We start from the raw sequence: 11276 nt of genomic DNA on the forward strand, positions 1-11276 counted from the left end.
TCATTACTTTGACCTAAGAGTTATCTATAAGATTAGGTAGGTGTACAAACAACAAAGTTTTTTTTGTGTTTTTTTTTTTTAAATTAGGCTCCATGCCCAACATGGGGCTTAAACTCAGGACCCTGAGATCAAGAGTCACATGCTCTATTGACTGAGCCAGCCAGGCACCCCCAAACAACAAAGATTTTATTTTACCTTCATTTATATAAATCTGAGTTTCCAACCTATTATCATTTTACTTCTCTGTGAAGAACTTCTTTTAATATTTCTTGCAAAGCAGGTCTACTGGCCACAAATTCCTTCAGTTTTTGTTTGTCTAAGACTATTTCTCCTACACTTTTGAATGATAATTTTGCTGGATACAGAATTCTAGGCTGGTGTTTTTCTTTCAACGCTTTAAATATTTCACTCCACTCTCTTCTTGCTTGCATGGTTTCTAATGAGAAGTCTCATGTAATTCTCATCCTTGTTCCTCAATAGGTAAGGTGCGTTTTGTTCCCTTTTGGCTTCTTTCAAGATTTTCTCTTTGTCTTTGTTTTCCTGCAATTTGACTTTTCTTTCTTTTTTTTTTTAAGTTTATTTACTTTATTTAGTAATCTCTACACCCAACATGGAGCTTCAACTCACGACCCTGAGACCAAGAGTTGCATGCTCTTCTGACTGAGCCAGCCAGGCATTCCTATTTTCCTGTAAATTTGAATATGATATGCTTAGGTGTAGATTTTTGGTATTTGCTCTGCTTGGTATTTTCTGAACTTCCTGAATTTGTGGTCTGGTGTCTATCATTAATTTTGGAAAATTGCCATTACCATTACTTCTGCTTTCTCTTTCTTCTTCTAGTTTTCCTGACTTGTGTACGTTACACTTTTTTTTTAAAATATATATTATTTTTTAAAAGATTTTATTTATCTATTTGAGAGACAGAGAGCACAAGCAGGGAGAGCTCTCTGGCTTCTCTGGCTTTTTAAGCCCAGGGAGAGTAGCCCACATGGACGTAAGGGTCTCATTCCAGAATTCCAGGAGTTAGCAATGGCCTTCTGGTTTTGGGGTATGGTCTGCCCAAAAGCTACCCAGTCAATGGCTTTTATGTCTTTTGCCAAATTTGGGAAGCTTTCAGCTATTATTTAAGTATATTTTCTGCACTGCACTCCTTCTCTTCTTCTTGTGGGATTCCAGTGACATACTTCTATTTTGGTATTTTCCCATAGACCCCTGAAGTTCTGTTCATTTTGTTCATTTGTTGTTTCTTTGTTCAGGTCGTAGAATTTTTAGTGGTTTATCTTCAAGGTCACTGCTTTTCCTCTGTCATCTCTGATGGGCCACAGTACCCACCCAGTAAGTTTGTCGTTACTGTATTTTTCAGGTTTAGAATTTCCACCTGGTTTTTCTTTATATCTTATTTTTCTTTGCTGAAATTATCTATTTTTCTGTTTCAGGACTATTCATGGTTGCTCGCTGAAGCTTTTCTTTTTCTTCCTTTCTTTCTTCTTCTTTTTTGGGGATTGCTACTTTAAAATCCTTTTCAGATAATCCCAACATCTGTGCCATCTTGATGTTAGCATCAGTTTTTTGGGGGGAGGGTTGTTTTTTTTTTAAATTAAGGTAAGCTCTATGCCCAATGTGAGGCTCGAATTCATGGCCCTGAGATCAAGAGTCACTCACTGTACTGAGCCAGCCAGGCACCAGATGTTAGCCATCTGTTGATTGTCCTTTCTCATTCCAGTTCAGCCTTCTTCTGGCTTTTGGTATGACACATAATATTTGATTTTATCCTGGACTTTTTGGGTATTAAGAGTCACTGGTTCCTTTTTAAAACTATATTAGTATGTATTCAACTTGTTCTAGTTCAGAATGAACATCATGGCTCACTTTTGTGGTCCGTGAGCTTGAATGTCAGTTTAGTTTTAAATCAGTACTATTTTGGTCTGTCCCGCTGTGTGCTACCCAGAAGCCAATCTGAAACAGTACAGCATTCCACTTCATAGTTCTGTTCTCAAAGCTTTTACTATGTTAATTCTGGTGGGTTTCACACATAGGTCACTTGTGGGTGGGTGTGACCTGGACTTCATACACAAATTGGAGCAATCTCTTTTTGCAGCTCTCTCTTCTCTGTAATCCTCCCCACTCACTCCAGCTGCCTCTTTGTTACCTTTGCTTAGTGCAGTGCAAGGATAGCAACAGGCTTCCACCTTGCTGTCACACACTCCATGAGGATGGGAGAGGGATTCTCGCTGATCACATTTGTGCAGAGTGGGGCTGACTGACAGAGCTCCACATCACAGTCATCACTGGTAAGGAGAGAGAGGACTACCTAGATGGTAGTGCATAGCAGGGATGGTGGACAGGCTCCACACCACAGTCTCCCCAAAGCCTGCTGGAGAGGGACGGCTGTGGCTTATTTCATGGTGTTTGCCCGGAGAAGAGCAACCATTGTCAAAAGGTCTATCTTTCATTGCTGTCCCTCCCTGCCCTTGGACCCCAGAAGGTGGGCTTTCATTGGGACTTTGTGCTTTGGGGACGGTTTTGGGTTTGGCCTTCTCTGGTGCCCAGGCTGGGATCTAGTAAGCAGTAAAGCCTGTGAGGACTCCCAGCTATATCATCCCTTGAGAACCAAGTGATCTAGCCAGTTCACCTTTTTTTCCACCATCAGAGGAGTCTGGCTGTTGCTTCATATATTTTTGTCAAGTTTTTGGTTGTAGTAAGTGGAAGGAATAGGGTGGGATCCACTTACTCATCTTGTCTGGAAATGGAAGCCCCATGTATTTTTTTAAAGTCAACTTTTTGAGGTAGAATTTACATGCAATAAAACACATCCATTTAAAGTGTACATTTCCATGAGTTTCAACAAAGGTATATACCCATGTAACCACAGTCAAAATATAGAACATTCCCATCTCCCCAGAAGGTTCCCTTGTGCCCCTTCCCAAGCAATTCCCCCCACCATCCCAGGCCTCAGACAAGCACTGATCTATGTCACTATGTATTAGACTTGTCTTTTCTATAGAGTTTCAGATAAAATCACACAGAATGTATTTTTTTAAAAAAGATTTTATTTGTTTGAGAGAGAAAGACAGAGGTAGCAAGAGAGGGAACACAAGCAGAGAGAGTGGGAAAAGGAGAAGCAGGCTTCCTGCAGAGCAGGGAGCCTGACGCAGGGCTCAATCCCAGGACCCCAGGATCATGACCTGAGATGAAGGCAGACGCTTAACGACTGAGCCACCCAGGCACTCCAGAACGTCGTTTGTTTGTTTGTTTGTTTGTTTGTTTAAATAAAATTCTGCCTTCTTTTGTTCAGTGTACCTGTGAGATTCATCTGTATCACCAGGTGTATCAGCAGTTCATTCCTTTCCATCACTAAGTAGGATTCCATTATATTTTTGTGTATGCTTTTGTTTGGATTGTCACCATCCTCTGCTCTTACCTGGCAAATCCCAAGAGCGAACGGACCACAGTAGCTCCTGCCACTACCACTGCTGTGCTTTTGCTCTCAGAGCTCCTCCTCTTTGATCCAAGGGAGGAAAAGCTTGATGCATCACTTAGTACTTACTTCAAGGCATGGGTAGGATACAGTTTCAGAATAAAAAGATGGTTTCTTCTGGATTTACCTGCATTGATCTGCTCTGTCATATACTTACTAATCCCATGTTCAGACCAAAGTATCTGAAAACAGTCATTCTCTTGGCAGGGAGTTTTAGGGGCTTGTAACTTTGGTCTTATATTGCTGTGCCCCCTGAATTGGTAATAGGGGTGTGGACATGCTTTTCATTTTATGAAAACATAACTATCAAATCGCAGTGTAGCATAACTAACACTATCCCTCCATGTTGAATTCCTGGTGGCTTGTGATGAATTGGGTACCTCACCAAACACTCTTATCCACATCCTCAGGTTCTCTGTTTTCTGTCCAACCCATGCACTCATATCCCCAGTGGAAGAAATTTGGTACTTTAGGCAGCTGATTCACTTTGTGATGGCAAGTGACACACTAGCTAAGGGGTGACCTGAACTTGTAGATTCTCTCCTGGCTAGTTACATTTACAAAGTGGATACATGATTTCTCTGACTGCTGCCTTCACAAAATTCTGCATTCATACTCACAAATAAGGTGCCAAGTGGCTTTTATACAGAAAAACAAAGCCAGTTTTGTTTTCTACCAGTGCAAGTTTGGATATATTCTTTTAAAAAAGATGACTGAATATTTCCCATTTAGCAAAGTCTTAAGGTAAATAGATGGTTGCCAGGTTTCTAGTTATATTGGTTTCTGTACTATCTGTTCAGACACAAGCTCCTTTTAAAATGTGCCTAGTCAGAATTTCTTCATATACTGCAACCAAAACAACATATTGCAACAGATGGAATACAGAAGTAGATGTGAGAATTCAGCTGTCTTCTATTAAGCCAGGCATTAAAGTGTTTTGCAAAAAACGTAAAATAATGACACTCTTTTCTTTTCTATTTTTTTAAAGAGTGGCGAGAGAGAGAGCATCGGGGGAGGGACAGAGGGAGAGAGAGAATCTTAAGTAGGCTCCATGCTCAGCGCTGAGCCCAATACAGGGCTCCATCTCATGACCCTGAGATCATGACCTGAGCCAAAATCAAGAGTCGGACACTTAACTGACTGAGCCACCCAGGCACCCTAATGCTACTCTTTTAATATGTTTTGTGAGAAAATATATTTGTGGAAAATTTAGCTATCAAAAAAATATATGTGCTGCCAAAGCGAGCACATAGCTATCAAAAAAATAATACACGAAAAACTTTCAGACTAAAGAACACATTTCCCGATTACAGTGACCTTCTAAATGCCCAGTATAGTAAATGCAAAACTGGAGGAGATGAAGAAAAGAAAAAAAAGAAGACCCACACAAGGCCATATTATGAAATTTCATCATACCATAGATAAGCAGAGGATCCTGGAAGATTTCAGAGGAATAAAAGCAATCACATATAAAGAAACAAATCAAAATGGCATCACCCACCTCAACACCACCAAAAAACTAGAAGATAGTGCAGCAATGCCTTCATTCTTAGCAAAAATAATTAGCAATCTACAATAATATTCTCAACTAAACTATCACTCAATTGTGAGGGTAGAAGAAAGACATTTTTGGATATCACGTGGTAGAGTATTATAGTAATGGTCCCCAGTGAATCACAACTCCCTTTTACCATACCCCTTTGGGATGTGACTTTGCCGTTCCTCCCAGTGAGAGGAGTTTATTTCTTCATCCCCTTGAGTCTGCGCTGGCTGAGTGACTTGTTTTAACCAACAGAACATGGCAGAAGTGATACTGTGTGAGTTCCACAGCCAAGGCTTTAAAGAAGCCTTGAAGTATCTCCTCTCATCTTCTGGATCAGAGCCCACTATGGAACTGACACCAAGTTGTGAAGGTGGGGCACATCCACTGGAGAATGAGGCCACGCAAGAAGATAGCTAAAAGTGAGGCATCAAGACAGAGCAATCTAATGTGAAATTCTTAGAGCAGCGTAATGGTGTCTCCTATTAGATTGTCATTTTCTTTAGAATTGTTTCTATATTATTTATTTTATGTATTTATTTTGTATTTTTATTATAATTGTTTATATATTATATATTTAGGGTATGAGATTTTAAAATTTTGCAAATATTTTCATTATGGCTTATCTTTTGGTTATGCTGTCTTTCTGCATACAGTTTTGTTTTTTTATGGTCACGTCTATTAATCATTTCTTTTGTCTTTATGTCTTTGAGGGTTTTTTTTTTAACTTTATTTGACAGAAAGAGAGCACAAGCAGGGGGAGCAGCAGGTAGAGGGAGAGGGAGAAGTAGGCTCTCTGCAGAGTGGGGAGCCCGATGAGGGGCTTGATCCCAGGACCCTGAGATCATGACCTGAGCCAAAGGCAGATGCTTAACCGACTGAGCCACCCAGGTGCCCCATCTTTGAGATTTTTAAAAAAGATTTGCTTATTTGACAGGGATGGGGTGGGGAGAGGCAGAGGGAGAGGGAGAGAATCCTCACGCAGACTCCCCACTGAGCATGGAGCTTGATACAGGACTCTATCCCTGGACCCTGAGACCATACCTAAGCTGAAATCAAGAGTCTGCCGCTTAACGTACAGAGCAACACAGGTGCCCCCTTCTTTTCTTTTCTTTCTTTTTAAGATTTTAAAGATTAAGATTTTTCTTTCTTTTAAAGATTCTCAAATCTTTTTAAGATTTATTTAGTTTAGAGAGACAGAGAGTAAGAGAGAGTGGGAGGAGGGGCAGAGGGAGAAACTCTTTGAGCAGACTCTCCCCACTGAGCACAGAGCCTGACACAGGGTTTGATCCCCACAACCCATGAGACCATGACCTGAGCCAAAACTAAGAGTCAGATGCTTAACCAACAGAGCCACCCAGGTGCCCCTTTATTTTGTTTCTTAATCCTCACCACCACCACCACCAAACCGGTATAAGCAATTGGTGCAAAATGATGGTCACTGTCAAAGAGAGAACTAAGAGTTTCAGATAGTTGTTTCTAAGGAGTGGTCTGGAGTTAAGAGAGCCAGGCAAGGAGCTGCCGCTTTTCTACTGACTTTTCCCTCACAGTCCAGGATAAAAGTTACATTGATAAAGTGTACCCTGAATCTACTTACTATCCTCACTTCTTCTACCAGTCTGGTCAAGGCCTCTATCATCTCTGGCCTAAATGACCCCAACAGCTAGCTCACTGGTGTCCTGCTTCCACCCTTGCCCCCATTTCAGTTATCCATTGCTAGGAAATAAACCACCTGAAGACCAATTTATTAAATCTCATAATTCTTTGGTTTTCCTGAGCTGAGGGAGGTCGTTCCTCTATTCATGTGATGTTGCTGGGGCTGTGGGCATTTGTGGGCAGAATGTCCAAGTGGCTCACTCATCTTTGCTGGGTCCTCGGCTGGGACTCTGGGCTGTGGGTTTCAATTCTCTTCCATGTGGCCTCTCTTTGTAGCTTGGACCCAAGAGCTAGTGTTCCAAGAGGCAGGGAATTCTCTTAAGGCCTGAGCTTGGAAGTCCCAGAACATTCCTTCTACTGTCTTCTACAGGTCAAAGCAGCCACAAGGCCAGCCCAGACTCAAGGGGAGTGGAGGAGTCACTGGGGGCCATCTTTGGAGACTAACTACCATGATCCCCTTCAGTCTATTTTCCACTTTCCAGAGACATCTTTTTTTTTTTTTTTTAAAGATTTATTTGAGAGAGGGAGAATGAGAGAGAGTGTGCGTGTGCATGTGAAAGGGGAGGGACAGAGAGAGAGAATCTCAAGCAGACTCCTCTCAGAGCATGGAGCCCGACACAGGGCTTGATCCCATGACCCATGAGATCAGGACCTGAGCCAAAACCAAGAGTCAGAAACCCAACCAACTGAGCCATCCAGGAGCCCCTCCAGAGACATCTTTTAAACACAAATAGACATCACTCTCTGCTGAAATCCACCAATGATATCATCATGCTCACGGTACTGTCACATTTAATGCCCTGCCTTACCTGGCTCCTGCCCAATCCTGTCCTTCATACTTCTGCTCTCCCCATATTGGTCCTTACCGTCTTCCCAGTACCCCTAACTCACCACCCTGAACCTTTGTACTTGCTGTTCCATCAACCTGGAACAGTTTTCCCCCAAGCCGCACTTGGCTACTTCACTTCATACTTTGGATACCTGACATTATTTATTTATTCACATTTTGGGTCTCCACTAGAATTTAAGGTCCTTGCTGGTAGTGCCTTTCTTGGTCCTATCCTGTTATTTGCTCCTGACACCTAGAAAAGCATTAATCACAGGGCTGGCATTCCATAAATACACCCTGTGGTCAACTGAGTTTATTTCCCTACATCTTGGGCATGTACTGCCTTCCATTAATTTTAAAATAGGCGAACTACAGCGGTAATTAGCACACGGATCCAATCGCATACCCATACTACATACCCACTGGCAAATATTTCTACCTTCCTAATAAAGCTGACAGCTGCTTTCCTGGGTGCCTTGAGGGAGAGCTGTTGCCGCAAGCCCCGCCTCTGATGGGTCGGTCTTCAATCTGCCCCGTGCACGCACGGGACTCAGGGAACTCAGAGGAACTCATCAGGCCACTCGGGCAGAAGCCAGGGGAGGGCTGCCCTCGGCATTTTCATTTTAACCCATTTTGGTGTCAGCTGTCCCTCATTAACTCACTGAATTTAATCAGAGGGTTGAATGAGAACCCCTAAACTATGGCATCTAAGAGACCACTGTAGTCCAACACTGTCAATCAAAGTGAACCCACATACATCCAGGAAGCTGGCTCGCGTGAAGGGCAGTATGCTTACAGGCACGCATCCCACGGGTCAAAGAGAAATCTAGGTCCAAAACAATACTAACAAAGCTTGTTTATTCATAAACTTGCAGCAAGAGAACGCTTCTGCCACCACCCTTGTTTCAGCAGGGGTTCAAAGGTGTCAGGGAGTATATTTCATCGAGTCAAAAGGAAATGTTGTTTCAGCGAAAACCATTCTACAAGGGTAGGATCAGTGGTGTGAGGGAGACTCACGGGTCTTCCAATACATTTGGCAATCCTTGGTTAGCTGCAAGGGGACAAGTGAGCAGTTTGGGGACATTTCAAAAGAGGAAAGGGTGGAGAATTTTCTGTGGCCAGCCATTTCCTGGAGCAAGCGGGGGTCGACAGGATGCTTAATTGTAGTCAAACTGTCATCATGGTTATTGGGGGTGGGGGGTGGCTGCTTTCCTGCAGGAAGTTTCTCATATGATCATTCAATTAAAATAATTATAATTTTAGAGTTGAATTTTGACCCACCACCCATGGTCCCCACCCCGAGTCCATTCAATGAATGGAAAACCTCAGAAACAGGGTAATTCAGTGTTTGAGCCTTAGTTAGCAATGGTCAGAAGCAGAAGTTTTCCTGAATCCTAGGACTGTGAATATAACCACCATGCTTCTCAAAAACAAAACAAGAAGGAAAACAATGAAAATACAGTCAGTGGAAATATAAACCAGTTCTAGGCGCGCCTAAGGATACCCCTGCTTCTTTAACAGACCCCTGACCCTGTCTGTTATGGGGCTCAGGGCTCTGGGCTTCAGAGGAGTCTAAGCCCCTCCCCAGTACTGGGAAGAGAGTCCTCAACTGGTCTAGCCTCCACAGATTTCATTCGCGCTAATGAACATAAGGGAAAAGTGGGTGGGTGGGTGGGGGAAGGGAGGGCATCTGGAAAAGAAAGTTTGAGGGGTTTTTTTTAAGAGCCCATAGAAGTGGTATTTTCTGCAGTGGGACATGGAGGGGGTTTGTTTTCCGTGTGTGGGGGAAAAAGGTTCATACAACTTGGCAATGTAAATTGAAAGTCAAAATCTCTTTTGACCCTACAATCCTCCTAGTATGTTTTCCTACAGAATCACGGTATCTAGGAAAAGAAAAAAATTAACACATGCAAAGACGTATTGGCTTTTTGTTCTAATAAAAGCAAAGAATTGGAAATCCCCAACAACAGGGCATCAGGAAACACTGTGAAAGACTTTGAAACAGGTCCCCCCAACCTGCCCGCACTTAACAGAATGTTTTATCTTGCCCACATACTCTTTAAGCTACTTTATAATGATGTAGATTGAAGGAAACAGATCATGCAGGTGATTCTTGTCCATACATAGGCAAACCGCACCCTGTAAAGTCCTAAGTGTAACTGATTATTACTCTGTAGATATTGGCCAATTTTGCCAGTTGTGTGTCCTACTAAGCAAATTTTTCAGCATTCCTACTGGGCTAATTATATTATTATGTTTTCTCTGGATTCTCCTTTGAACTAATTAAAACATCTTACTTGTTCTCTCATTAATGAACAAGTTAAATAAAATCTTTAACATGTTCATTTTGTATTTGAGTCATGATTTTACTTTTTAAAAACAAAAATTATCCTTTAGCAAGGTGGTTAATTTAGTACATTCATTTGATCTTACTTACAGCCCTCTTCAAAATAGTTATAAAGAACATATAGCAGGGAGCGTCGGGTGGCGCAGTTGGTTAAGCGTTGGATTCTTCATTTTGGGCTCAGGTTGTGATCTCAGGGTTGTGGGATCAAGCCCCGCGTCAAGCCCCGCGCTCAGTGTGGAATCTGCTAGAGATTCTCTCTCCCTCTCCCGCTTGTGCTCTCTCTAGAATAAATAAATCAATCTTAAAACAAACAAACAAAAAACTGTTACACGTTGAAACTAAGAGAGGAGCCACCTGGCTGGCTCAGTAGGTACAGCATGCAACTCTTGATCTCATGGTTGTGAGTTAGAGCCCCATGATGGATGTAAAGATTAACTAAAAACCTTTTTTAAGATTTTATTTATTTGAGTGACACAGAGAGAGCATGAGCGAGCGGGGGGAGGGGCAGGGGGAGAGGGAGAATCTTACACACGCTCCACGCTGAGCACAGAGCCCAATGCGGGGCTCAATCCCAGGACCCTAAGATCATGACCTGAGCTGAAATCAAGAGTCAGACGCTTAACCAACTGAGCCACCCAGGTGCCCCTTAAAAATCTTTAAAAAAAAAAAAAAAGAGAAACAAAGGCTCCATATTAGTTTCCCCTTGTTGCTGTAACAAATTACCACAAAGTTAGTGGCTTAAAAACGACACACATTTATCATCTTAGTTCTGGAAACTGATTATAAGTCCAAAATGGGTCTCATTGGGCCCCAGGGGAGAGAAGTTTCCTTGTGTTTTCCAGCTTTGAGAGGCCACCACAGTTCTTGGCTTCTAGTCTCTTCTTCCATCCTCAAAGCCAGCAAGCAAGGTATCTTCAGATGTTTTTCCTCGGACTCCTAAGGACTCTTGTGATTATACTGGACCCACCCACACAAACCACGATAATCTCCCCACCTTAGGGTTCATAGCATAATCACATCTGCAAAGTCCCTTTCACCTTGTAACTAGTCACAGTCCTAACTTTAAGTTCAGCGCGAACTAACAGCATCCCTGTGTTTCTGAGTGAAGGTCTCATCACACTGAGTGCTGAATGCAAGAGCACCTAGTACAGGATCTCATTTAAATTTAATTCAGAAGTAACAGGTAATACTAGAGTAGGAAAATAAAACGAATGTTGCCTCTGGGGGTAGAGTGGGGACTGAGAAAGGGCATAAAGGAATTTTCTGAGATGGTGGTCATAGTCTGTATCTTGACAGTGCTGTAGGGTACAAGAATATAAACAAATATGGAATTCTAGTATGTATTTGGAGGGAATTGCAGTGATGTCTGACATTCTGAAATGTGATATAAAAGGATGGATTCATAGAGGGATGGATGAATATGTGA

The sequence above is a fragment of the Mirounga angustirostris genome, unplaced genomic scaffold, assembly GCF_029215605.1.
Source record: "Mirounga angustirostris isolate CCGP_5_RB_7025 unplaced genomic scaffold, mMirAng1.0.hap1 SCAF_10, whole genome shotgun sequence".
NCBI classification, from domain to species: domain Eukaryota; kingdom Metazoa; phylum Chordata; class Mammalia; order Carnivora; family Phocidae; genus Mirounga; species Mirounga angustirostris.